Genomic DNA, 13906 nt, shown 5'->3' with positions numbered 1-13906 from the left:
AGAACATCATTAGAATATTTTCTTTTCATTGCCCAGGATGCACTACCAGACAGTAGAACAGAAACGACCATCACCTTCTAGAATTTCATTTCTGTATGTCTTCATGGATTTTAAATGTTCCGTTTACGTACATACTTGATATCTCTGTGATTTATTATCTGCTTCCTTCTCTGCAGTAAGACGTTTAGTTCCCCAGATGAAAAATCTACTGAACTTGTTCCAAAATTGGTTCTTCATTTACAATTTTGTTTCATGCTGTGTGTTTCTCATGGAATGCTATTGTTTTGATTATATTTTCTGCAATCTTAAAATTACTATGCTTTCCAATTAAGTTTGATTTTAGTAGGTCATCCTCAGAATTTGCTGTTAATATCATGTCATCAGCACATAACAGTAGCTTTCATTATCTCCACATAACCTACCTCTTATCGAGATGTTCAAGATGTTTTGTTCTTCTAGAAGTAGCACTTCTGTAATAATCTTTAACCTGTTGTTTAACATGCCTGAACATATTTTGTAGGCAGTGTTTAACGTACTGGCACCTCAAAAATTTGGGGTTTTGCTGTACCCCCCCCCCCCCCTTAAAGGCATATAGTGACAACACTTTTGCTGTAAACCAGTTTTCTGGAATTTTGGTGTTTATCCAGCAGGTATTGGGCAGATATAAAATTATTAATTTAAGCAATAATCTAATATATTTAATCAGTTCCATATTAAACCCATAAGGACCTGTGTATTTCTGTATTTAATTACATCTTCCATCAGTTGCAAGGTAATTAAATTTGTGTTGACACAATCATTTAGTCCATATTTTCATAATGACTACTTGCCATTGGATAATACCATAAATTTGTGAAGTGTTCTGTCCATTGTTCCTGATTTATTACTGTTATCCATGCTGTATCTTCCCAGATATATTTAAGTGTCATAATAATGAAACCCTGCCTGCCATATTCTTCATATTGTACCTCTGGTAGAGATTTATTAGTGGGTACATTATATATGAGTCTGTAGTTTACTCTTGTTTGGTCATTGGGAGATTGCAGAAACAACTTGTATGCTCTCTGTTTTTCTTTTCATTATTTCTTCAGTTTCTTCATTCAAAATTTAAGCACATTTTTCCTTTGCCATTTAGATTGCTTTCCAACAGCATCACCTGTTGCTTTATTTATACAGTATTTGTTGATTTCTCATTCTGTGTTCATATAATTTTGTGTACATGTGTTTATTAAATAATTTTCAATCTATGTTGATGGAGGTCTAAAGTTGAATGATCTTTTAACAATCTTCCTTCAAAAATCTCCTCCCCCCCCCCCCCCCCCCCTCCCTTCGTCTGCAGACAATGAGTCCTCGAGTCTCTTCCACCTTGTTACTTGCGCTGTTTTGGCCATAATCAAAAAATTGTCACTGAAAATATCATGTCCTCTGAAAATGTTAATGTCTTGCACTAAAGAAGCAGCCTTCTCACTTGCTACAATATAATCTGTGATTGATATTGTGCTTTCACGTAATTAATAATTTTACTTGTCATTGGCTTATCACCCAGGGAAGATAAAAGAAAACTGAAAGCTATGCTGCATCTATATAGATATCCATGCTCTGAAAACCACTTTGAAGTGCCTGCAGAAGGTACCCAGCATTGTATTTCATATTAGGATATCTTACCATCCATTTACATACCGATTGTGGTAAATATGACTGCTTAAATGACTATGTATGCACAGTAATTGGTTTAATCTTAACCTGTCATCACTACAGGTGAGAGATGTACAAGGCTCAAGTATATTTCTAGATTCTTCACATAATATTGGTCCTTGGAACTCTGTAAAAGGACTTTTGCAGGGTTGCAATAATTGTCTGGAGAAACTCTGAATTTTGGAAAGACAGAATGTTTCTCTGCCAGGTAAAATTATAGAAATTTTAATGCAAAGCTAACTGACTGAATTTCATGTACAAGTTGAAACAATGCAGGTTTAAAATCTTTTCTGTAACAGTAAACTAATGAGATATTAAAATCATTAACTCACATATTCCCACACTCTGACATTCTATGTTGAACTGTAATGTGATAACTCATCGTTTTGCCAGGCACCACTGACCAATAAAAAAAGTACTGTGGGAAATGGAGGGTCAGGGGGACCATTTCGACTTGTCCACTCACAGACTTAAGTTTGTTCATTGACACAAATGCTTTGTGAGGTTTGAATTAGATCTCTTACATGTAGTGGTTCAATGTACACCCATTAAAAAAGTGTTGCATCACCTCAGTTACAAGTTTGCCTGAACACTGATGCTGAATGCGTATATTGCTTCAATATTGCAGTCCCTCAGGTTCCTCATAGGTGTTGCTTATCCCACACAAAAAAGTAAACAACCATGCACTCACAGTGCCTGTGTGACGGAGTGGGTAAGACTGTCACTCAGTTCCAGTCGTAACATGAGAGAAGTAGTACACTTCTTGTGTCATCTGTAGTTCCGCCACATCTAGAAGGTCAATTCTCAAGTTTGATTGTATCCGCATTATGTTGTGTCAGGAAGGTCTCTCACCGAAGCAAGTTTCAAGATGTCTCAAAGTGAACCAAAACAGTATTGTTCGGATATAGAGGAGGTACAGAGATACAGGAACTGTCAATGACCTGCCTCGTTGTCCCTACCCAAAGGCTACTACAGCAGCTGATACCACTACTTACAGATATCAGCTTGGAGGAATTGTGAGAAAAATGCCACCCTGCCGCATAATGATTTTTGTGCAGGCAGCACATTTTGTTTTGACTAAAAGTGTAGTAAATAGGCTGCATGATGTGCAAGTTCACTCCTAATATGTGTTTAGGTCAACTTTGACATAGTGCAGTGCAGTATAGATGGATCTGACAACATGGTGAATGGACTTGCCAGAACTGGCATCAAGTTCTATTTGTAGATGATATTCCCGTGTGCCTTCACACATAATCATCAGAGACATTTTTGGAGGCAGTCTGAATGTCTTAGACACATTGCCCAGTGAGTGCAGCAAGGTGATGGTTCCTGATGTTGTGGGGTGGCATTATATGGGGCTGACGTACATGACTGGTGGTCATTGAAGGCAGTCAAACAGCTATATGATACAGTGATGACATCCTCTGATACATACTGCAACCATATCGGCAGCATTTTGGAGAAATTCTCGTGCTCAGTATGCACATCTTGTGAATGTGTTCCTTCATCACAATGAAATCACTAGATTAGAATCAGTATATTCTCCAGATGTGGATCCTATCGAACGTGCCTTGAATACGTTGAACAGGGCTGTTTTTTTGGCAACAGGACCCACCAAATTGCTGTTGAGGAGTGGGACAATCTGGGCCAACAGTGCCTTTATATCTAGTGGACAATATTCCCTGACAAATACAGGCATGTATCAATGCAAGAGGACGTGTTACTGGTGTATGCTGCAATCTGGAACACAAATTCAGAAAGCATAGATTATTATTCTACAACTTACACTTTTTTGTTTTCATGAGCAATAACGAGAGGTGAAATGTTGATTTTTGTATATTGCTATTCTATTTTTACATAAAGGGTCAGGAACTCCTAGAACTGTGGTGATGCAACACTTTTTTGATATGTGTAGGTGACTGTGGTGAGTATGAAAGTGTTTATGTTGATAAAATGTTTATCTATTGTACCATTTATACTGAGCATTATGTTGTTAACATAAGTAACTAATGTTATAGACCAATCACTATGAGAAAATGCAGCTTCTGATACTATTGAGAGAAACTGAAACTGGCAGTCTTAAAAGAATATATTTCTAGTAAAACTTTTGCAGGTGAAACAAAGCGGTTTAGAGAGCAGATGGAGCACATTGACTTCCGTTCATTGTTTTCTGTAGATCCCGTCAAGAGTAAGAACTTTCAAGGATATGAAAAATAATCAAAGTATATATTAAGGAAAGACGAAGACTGACAGCCATATGAACTTAACCTGTGTTTCATATTATTATTCACATTTATTCTGTCTAAATTCAATTAGTAAGAAAGTTGCTCCTTTGGGGAAAAAAGAGAATAAGGGTACTGCCTCCTTAGTTATACTCTGTAGCTGCCGTTTATCTGCTATTAGTTGCATTATATTTATATGAACACAATGGTGTCTTTCAAATAAATTATTTATCCACATCTGTAAATACTGAATCCTGTGCATTGCTAATTGTCATGCATTTTATAATAAGCAGTGCTACTTACCATTTAGAACTTTTCAGTCATTGATTCTAGGTATTAATACAATTTTTTGAAAGAGTGGGTGATGAGATGTGTGTTTTTGCTTGTTGGACTGGAACTTGTAGAGTATCTTACCACCAGAGTGCATAACTCCATTATGAACCCTCTGTTTCTGATCATACCAACAAGATCATGAACCCTAATCTTCCTTTACTGCAGTTTTATTAGCCAGTTCCGCAACACATGTGGATATTGGAAATGGTGGATATAGGAAAAGGAAGAAATTTCACAGTAGTTCGTAGTTCATTTTCCCCGTGCATAAAGAGTAGTAAATATGGGATGACATCCAAGTACTCCTATGAGCTGTATCATCAGCACCCTGCCCCTTTTGATACAAATATTTTTGCCATTCTGTATGCTCATTCTTGTTTTAAGTTCTGTCTAGCTTACATTGCAGAGTTCCTTGTTAAAATTTGAACTCAACTTTCCTTTTCCTCCAGGTTTGTATGTCTCTGGTCTCTTCCGTGCTTCTGCCATATTTGCTTACTCGGTACCAGTCTCATGTATGTTTACTTGTACGCCTTACAACTTTAGACATCATTTATGATGTGTCTCTCTTGAGTGGGTAGTGCATTCCCAACCAGATCTTCTTTTACCACTGTCTCTGGAATAAATTGCCACAGCAGTACAAGTGAACAAACTAGCAGTGTACAAAGCCACCTACTTGGAATAGGGTTTAAAGATCTGTACTGTCCATTTAAGCACTAATTAAAGGGAATTTTTGTCAGGTAATGATGATCAAAACTAGAGAGGGTAAATTATGTTCAGCTATGGCATATTACCAATTGTCAGATTTTCAATAGGAGAAGACTGAAACAGTAGGGTACCAATGGAAACTAATTCTTCATGCTGCAGCTGCATCTAAGAGATACCATTTGAAAAGTACTGAGATTGTGCATTGATTTGATGATGCTTGACCTTCACTGCTATCCCTGTCTTCTGTCTTCCCCTTTACACAGACCTTGCAGTTAGTCAGGCTCTCTAAGCATATTTCTTGAAAGACATTTGTGAAACCAGAACCAAAAAAATGATCCCACATTAGACATCTTATTCCAGTAATTGAGTCATAGTGGTTAAGGCACTGGATTCTCATTTTGGTGCTATAGGAATCAAATTACTATTCATGTTTCAAATTTAGTTTTGCCTCGGTTTCCATGCATTGCTTAATGTGAATGTTGGAACTGTTCCTTTGTAGAAGATACATCCACTCCCCAGTCTAGCCCAACTCTTACTTGCACTATGTTTTAATTACCTTGTTGGCAATGAGGTGATAAACCATAATGTTCACTCTTTTGCAGTTCACTGCTTCTAGAGGACATAATCAGTGATAGACAGTGAATCAATTTTCCATGTTAATATCTTTCTGCTGCTTCTCATTGTAAAGTTTTAGCAAAACTAAATATAAAGGAGAAATGTTACTTTTATACTCCTTGTGACCTATTGGCTTTCATTTTGTCGGCTGTAAATTTGGGTGAAAGGAAAATTATCTGATTTGGTATTAATGCGCCATATCTCAGCCTGTCATTTCTGCACCAAAAGGGTACATTCATACTAACAGACTAGCATTAGAGAAATAAACTTAAACATAAGATAGATAGCACCAAATACTCCATCTTGGTATGCATAATATATTTACAACACAAATTACCAAAAACAGTTTTAAACCTTAAATGTTTGCAAGTAACTTAAATGTGCTGATGAAGTTTCCCTCACTATAGGTAGCAGAAAACTATTAGATAATTTCTGAAAAGCCTTGTGGTTCATTACTAGCCAGTCTTAACTCTTCTAGTCTTACAGACTGAACTATGGAGTGCAGAAATTTCAGAGAAATTTGTGTGTGCCTCCAGTTAATGCTTACCCCCGTGGAAGGTGGGTCTTTCCAAATTGAATTATTCATATTCCATTTTTGATTATTTGTTATTATTATAAAAAATAATTCAATTTTTATTTAGTAAATCTTTTCTTAAATATTATCTCATTTTTTACGTATAGTAAGTCCTCTCAAAATACTTTGAAATAATCATCTTTTATAATCACATAACTGATTGTTTGTTTATAAGCTAAACTTTCTTGCAGGAGTGTTTATTTTACCAATTGCACATTATGATCAGACAAAATACTTATGGTTATTTCAGTAATCAACAAAAGTCAGCATGTTTTTTGCATCACCCATACAGTCAGCCTCAGAATCATAACAAACCACTACTATGTGTTACATACATTTAAACTGAACTTCAATCAAGGAGCTAAACGTATTAACATATTAGTGTATTATAATGTACAAAAATGGTCTTTTCCTATATTCTTATTTGACCCTCTGTTATAAAATCATGTAGAAGCTTATACACTTGTATGTCTTCTGTTGCTAATGTTTGTTGGTGAATCATTTCCAAAGGTCATCAGGTGCTGTATTAGTTTTGTAGATTCTTGATACCTTTGTGGCAACCAAAGAAAATGCAGTTAACATCTTCCTCACTGCCACTTTCACATGAAGCTGATGCAATCATGTTGAGATGGTAGAGATGTTGCCAGAATTTCCTGTGACTGAATTGGGAGTCATGCCATTGTCACTACAAAGTTTGTGATGTATCTGCAATTTTGGTACGCAGGATGTGACATAATGTCTCCTTTTAATTTCGTAAGACCATTGGAGGTTTTCATTCCATCAGGCACTGATTATAGTCAGGATATGAAGATCATCAGGTGATACTTTATCAAAATTCACTGAACCAGTGTCCCACTTATTTTTCATATTGTAGTGCCCCCCCAAAATGCTTGGTTTTCTGGTGCTCCTGCCCGCCCACAACAACTTCTTTGTGCCTGGTAACAGTTTTACACTAGGAAAACTCATCTTTCTTCTCATCCATTCACTCTGTTCCTGAGGAAATATGTGTGCTTGTACCATTCCTGCCACAACACAACTACCAACAAACTCTTGTGCATTCCCAGTACTATGTAAAACAACAAAATGGTCTGCAGTTCCACACTGCACATTGCAAAAATCACCGACACATGCACTTCACAGTGCATCTAGCCCACAATACTCATTATTCACCCAGTGGGGCAGATACTACTGCATTTAAATCGCCCATGTTACTGTCCCCACCCTTACTTTGGTGCAGCTCACACACATTCCGTCTGGCACTAAAACTACCCCAGACTCCCACAATTTGACACATTATCAGAGCTGGTACTTCTACATTACTTTTCTTAACTTCAACATCATCATACTGTGTCTCACATAAATTCCCAGTACCTTGCCTTTTGTCATTGTCTACAACTCATTTAACTTTCCTGGACCGACTAGCTCAACTACATTAATGATAGATGGCTCTTATGCAGAAACAGGTAAACTGTTTACAAGCCCTTTCCCCTCCATTTCAGCTTCCTCCTCCTCCCTTCTTTCTGCTTCCTCTTTTTTTCCATAATCAACATATTCCTAACATCCTGATGTCCATTATCCATTCCTGATGCTCTCTCTGCATCTTCTCCCTATACTCTGGAGTTTTGTGATAAACTATTGGCTTTGACTCAGTGTAAAGTGCTTCTAATCTGTTACTACACTCCACCTTTTCCACTTGCAATTTATCTACGTCGCCTCTTAAAATTCTCAGTACTTCAGCTGTGATAGTCCCTTGCAATACTGAAAAACCCTGCTCCCTTTGGTATTGACCATAACATGATTACCTCCTATCAGCTACATAAATATAAATGAGAAGGGAAAAAAAACCACTTCAGCATATCACTATCCTGACCCTACCCAATTCCTGACATGCTTAAATACTGAGCCATACTACTCCTTGCTGTGCAGAAAACAAAATCAAATTACTATCATATTTCTTACTGCATCTTAATAACACTGGCCTTATGGCTGCTCATATTTATTATTATACACAAAAACAATGGCTAAACTTAACATCACCTCCCGAATAACTACTCGTGAAATGCCTTATATACTACTAGACAATGAACATTCTCATATTACTTATATCAACCAGGTGAAATCTAACAGCAAGTTATGTCTCCTCAAAAAAATGCATTCCCCTGTCTTGCTCTGAACGTACAAGTGTGATTCAGTCACTAATAAAAATACGTGAAAAAGACTGCACTCACGTCATAATGATTCGACAGAACTGGGCCCCTGTAGTAAAGTCATTCTTCATCCACAGATTGATTTGTGTAGGCATTGTTTTCTATCTCCAAACGGTTTGGTAGTAGGCTCAGAGATTCCCTCTTGACTGCATTCTGAAGGGTGCAGTGGTGGTGGACAAACTGTTGACAGTTAAGAAAGACTTTTATTGACTTCCGTACATGACATAATGAGGTGACCGTGCACCTGTCTGATGCCGACGAGCGGGCGACGACTTCTTTCTTGCTTTTAAGAGTTCGTACTCTGAGTTGCTCACAGAAAGCCAGTGTTAGCAGCAGCAGCCTTCAGAGGCCACAGCTGTTGGCATCAGTGACATACTATTTTCCTCAGCATTGTGGAGGCCTGGCAGCCCCTCACCCTACTTGCATCACCCCAGTGGTGCATGAATACAGCTGTGAACAGGATACGATTCGCTGCTCTCTGGAGGCAGACTGCAGTTGGTGCTGTGACACTGAGGCCCCTTAGGAAATCTGCATCAGCGGCAGCAGGATGGCATGTCTGCAGGGCTGTGGCACCAAATCCCTTGAAGGGTCCGTGCTGGTGGCAGTCACATCCCGGTCTTGGACTGGTGGCTGCAGTTGTCAATGCCCTGTCCAATGTAGCTCTGACCTCTGAAGTCACATTGGTGCTGCTGGTTTCCGGTGACAAGAACTGACCCCTTGCCTCAAAATTTAGACTTATTTATATGCCTGTCGTATGCATTTGTTTCACTGAAACTCAGCACCTACTCATGTCATCAACAACAGGAAACTTGCCCCAGTGCGATGACATCACCCTGCTTGCTATGCAGTTGCTGCTGTATGGTACAGTTTACTGCTGTGCTTAGCTACCCTTGCCTTGCAATCCTTTGCGTGTCTCTTATTGTGACCCACACATCACTGCACAGGCGACTACTGGCTCACGGCTGTTAATGCAATGCTCCACATCAGCTTCTACGATACTTCCCATTACTTTTGCTAAAGACTTATAATGTTTGCTGAAGGACTGTGTAGCGGCATTATAGTTTTGACCAGTTTGGCCATTTAAATAAAGAGAAAGATTATAAGCTAGCTGCTGCCTATAGTTTAGAAACAAATAAAATTATTGCATGTTTTTATTGTTCCCCAACAGGCAGTGTAAATACCTTGCTCAAAAACTTTGAACTACTCTTAAAAAACTTCACTAAACCAAAAAAGTACTAATATGGGGACTTTAAAGTCCAGTGCTCGTGAGAGAATTTCTATTGAATCTCGTAAGCTCCTACGTTTCTAGCATTTGTAGACTTAGAGAAAGCTTTTGACAATGTTGACTGGAATACTCTCTTTCAAATTCTGAAGGGGTAAACTACAGGGAGAGAAAGGCTGGTTACAATTTGTACAGAAACCAGATGGCAGTTATAAGAGTCGAGGGACGTGAAAGGGAATAAGTGGTTGGGAAGGGAGTGAGACAGGGTTGTAGTCTCTCTCCGATGTTATTCAATCTGTATATTGAGCAAGCAGTGAAGGAAACAAAAGAAAAATTCGGACTAGGTATTAAAATCCATGGAGAAGAAATAAAAACTTTGAGGTTCGCCGATGACATCGTAATTCTGTCAGAGACAGCAAAGGACTTGGAAGAGCAGTTGAACGGAATGGGTAGTGTCTTGAAAGGTGGATATAAGATGAACATCAACAAAAGCAAAACAAGGATAATGGAATGTAGTCAAATTAAGTCATGTGATGCTGAGGGAATTAGATCAGGAAATAAGACACTTAAAGTAGTAAAGGAGTTTTGCTATTTGGGGAGCATAATAACTGATGATGGTCGAAGTAGAGAGGATATAAAATGGAGACTGGCAATGGCAAGGAAAGTGTTTCTGAAGAAGAGAAATTTGTTAACATCAAGTATAGATTTAAGTGTCAGGAAGTCATTTCTGAAAGTATTTGTATGGAGTGTGGCCATGTATGGAAGTGAAACATGGACGATAACTAGTTTGGACAAGAAGAGAATAGAAGCTTTTGAAATGTGGTGCTACAGAATAATGCTGAAGATTAGATGGGTAGATCACATAACTAATGAGGAAGTATTGAATAGGATTGGGGAGAAGAGAAGTTTGTGGCACAACTTGACCAGAAGAAGGGATCGGTTGGTAGGACATGTTCTGAGGCATCAAGGGATCACCAATTTAGTATTGGAGGGCAGCGTGGAGGGTAAAAATCGTAGAGGGAGACCAAGAGATGAATACACTAAGTAGGTTCTAAAAGATGTAGGTTGCAGTAGGTACTGGGAGATGAAGAAGCTTGCACAGGATAGAGTAGCATAGAGAGCTGCATCAAACCAGTCTCAGGACTGAAGACCACAACAACAACAACAACAACAACAAGCTCATTCAATCTGAAAGCTACTGAAACTTTCGGCACAAGATGCAAAACCATACCAAAACAATTCTAGACTAGGTAATTACCAACTGTCTCTACCAGTCCATAGAACCTTTGGATGTAAGAATTTACAGAAGTGAAAGTATGAAAACCGTCAACAATTTCCTACCTTCAGGAAAATTGATTAAAATATATGAAGCAGATGATATAGATTTCTCTACTACTTCAAGATTGCTATTCCTCTCAAATTGAAACATATTAAATGAAAAGGATCTATAAGAAAGCCATGGGTAACAACTGGCATAAAGATTTTCTCCAAAAGGAATAGAGGTCTTAAAAAAATAACAATCCCAGCCCCCCTCTCAAATGAGAGACATTAACAGTATGTCACAATCCTTAGAAAAGTTATAGCACAAGTCAAGTGAATGGCCATTGATGACTACATGGCAACAAGAGCAAAGACAGTAAAGCAAATCAGCTGTCTCATGAGCATGGACACCCAACTCTGACTCTTAATCCACGAGAAGATGCAAATATATTCAGAGACTAATTAATATGAAAGCATCAACAAACCCATACCCAATAGACAAAATTAAATAAAAACTTCCATAGTCCTTATATTCTTCTGTGAAGCAGTTGCTGAGAAAATTATATAAAGCACAAAGAAACTTAAAAACAAACTATAATGTGGAATTGATGACAGGTACAGTTCCTGACTGTATGAAAGTAACAGAAGTTATCTGATCCTTAACAAATCCGAGAAAAATAATGTGGAAAAATACAAACCTATGCGATTATTATCCATGTTTTGTGAATTTCTGGAGAGATTAATTTATCAAAAAATAATTTATTTTCTGGAAAGGAACAAACTCTGTTTTAATGCTCAGTGTGATTTCAGAAAGAATAAATCCATGACTGCTGTTGTATACAAGCACATCCATTCCACCCTAGGTGCTCTAAACAAAAAACAAAAAGCAGTTGGGATCTTCCAACATTTATCAAAAGCAATTGATGTCATCGACCACAAAATTCTTGTAAGCAAACTGCAGTCCATGACATTAGAGGTATCCCTCTGGACTGATTCAGCTCATACCTCTCAAACAGGAAGTAGCAATAAAATGTAAGGACACATCGAAAATTACTACTCTGATTGAGGAACTGTTGCACATGATGTGCCCCAAGGTTCAATATTTGGACTAATTCTGCTCCTTCTTCACATAAGCCAACTTACCATTAAACATCAGTGCCACAACTAGTACACTCTTTGCAAATGTCCTGCTTAACAGTGGAAATGACCATGAGCTCCAGGAGGCCATAAGTGAAGATAGAGATAAGTTGGATGATTGGTTTGACAGATAATTAACACAAATACAACCACCTTCCCTGACTTTTATCTGAGAATCAAGAAATATGTACAATGTGAAAATACATGGCTCTGAAATATCTCCCACATCAGGAACAAGATTTGTATCTTGGACAACTGAAACCATCAAACACACATCAGGAAAACTAATAGAACGCTGAATAGTGTGCTAGTGCATACACTTATTTGCATATTGCACAAGCACAGAGACTGTTGACATTGTTTACCAGGAAGAATTTCGTTGTGTAATACAGTATTGTATCATATTCTTGGGAGAAGCTCCACATGCTTAGATATTTCCCTCATGCAGAAGAGCTGTGAGAGTAATTAACAATCCAAAGCCAACTGACAGCTGTAGACAGTTCTTCCAAAAATCACTCATTTCATCCCTTGGCAGTTTCTGCATATTAGAAATGTGTAAATTTGTAAAAGGTAACACTATAAATAGTGGTACAAGGCAGCAAATGCACAATTTAATTCGCCATTTAACCAAGGCATTCAACTTAAGAAGTCTACCAACAGAAATGAAAAATACATAAAGTCTCTGTCTGTTGAATAGTTACCTGTTTGATCATCTATTTTATGCTGTGCCTGGATTTTTGCTCCATACATGTGCAACGAAATATGAAATCAATTTCAGGAATGATTTTTGTAAAGTAATACACTAATGTAAAATATGCATAAAATTGTGTTTGTACCCTCAGTAACTATGCTAATCATGTGCTTTATTTTAGGTGTGTGTGTGTGTGTGTGTGTGTGTGTGTGTGTGTGTGTGTGAGAGAGAGAGAGAGAGAGATAGAGAGAGAGAGAGAGAGAGAGAGAGAGAGATATGATCAACTCTAATAGCCTTGTAGTAAGTTGTAATTTGTAACTGAGTCAACAAAGTACTTATTTAGTACATGTATGAGTGAGATATGAAAGTATAATAACATCATGATAAATAGTAACTATGTAAAATCATGTATTGTAATTTCTCATAGCATCACCTCCATCATGATAAATAGTAACTATGTAAAATCATGTATTGTAATTTCTCATAGCATCACCTCATGTCATCAGCCACATCATACTATGACTCGTCCATTATCATAATGTGTGTTTAGTGCTTTGCCATGCGCATGTTTTGTACAAGAATTATTCGAAGGACAAATGAATAAATAAATGAACAGGTACTTTTTAATCTCTGTTTGTAAGTATGTAATGTAAATCACATGCATGTAATAAAAATACATGTGACCAGGACCACATCCTTATATTTATGCCATTAATGAACTTATGGAATAGGTTTGAAAATATAATATCAACAATAATGGTCATCTAGTACTAGGAACAGAAAGCTGGCTGAAACTAAAAGTGAATGGAAATGAAATTTACCTGATAAATAGAATACATATTGAAACTATAGGATAACACACATTGTTGCAAGGAGATACAGTTGATAAACAAGTATGTTGGTGCTCCGAATATCTCTAGTATTTCTGTAAGAGTCAATGAGAAATCAGACGGCCAGAACAAATGAAAGGGCATTCATGTGACTCGAATATAGCTAGTTAATATATCCAGTTAACTGGCAAGTAAATCAGAGGTTCTGACTAATGTGCTACCTCAGGTATGTCTACAGTGCTACCATAGGAGGCAATGAGTATATGGATGAGGCGATCGTTTGATGGACTGTGAACACACATTGATACAGTATGTCCTATTAAACTTTACATACCAGCAAGATGGTGCAGTTGTTAGCACAATGGACTTGTATTTTGGAGGATGACAGTTCAAATCCACATATGACCATCCCGGTCTA

This window comes from Schistocerca gregaria, chromosome 8, assembly GCF_023897955.1.
Source record: "Schistocerca gregaria isolate iqSchGreg1 chromosome 8, iqSchGreg1.2, whole genome shotgun sequence".
Classification (NCBI taxonomy): domain Eukaryota; kingdom Metazoa; phylum Arthropoda; class Insecta; order Orthoptera; family Acrididae; genus Schistocerca; species Schistocerca gregaria.
The sequence above is the reverse complement of the archived record's forward strand: the minus strand, read 5'-3'. Positions refer to the sequence as shown.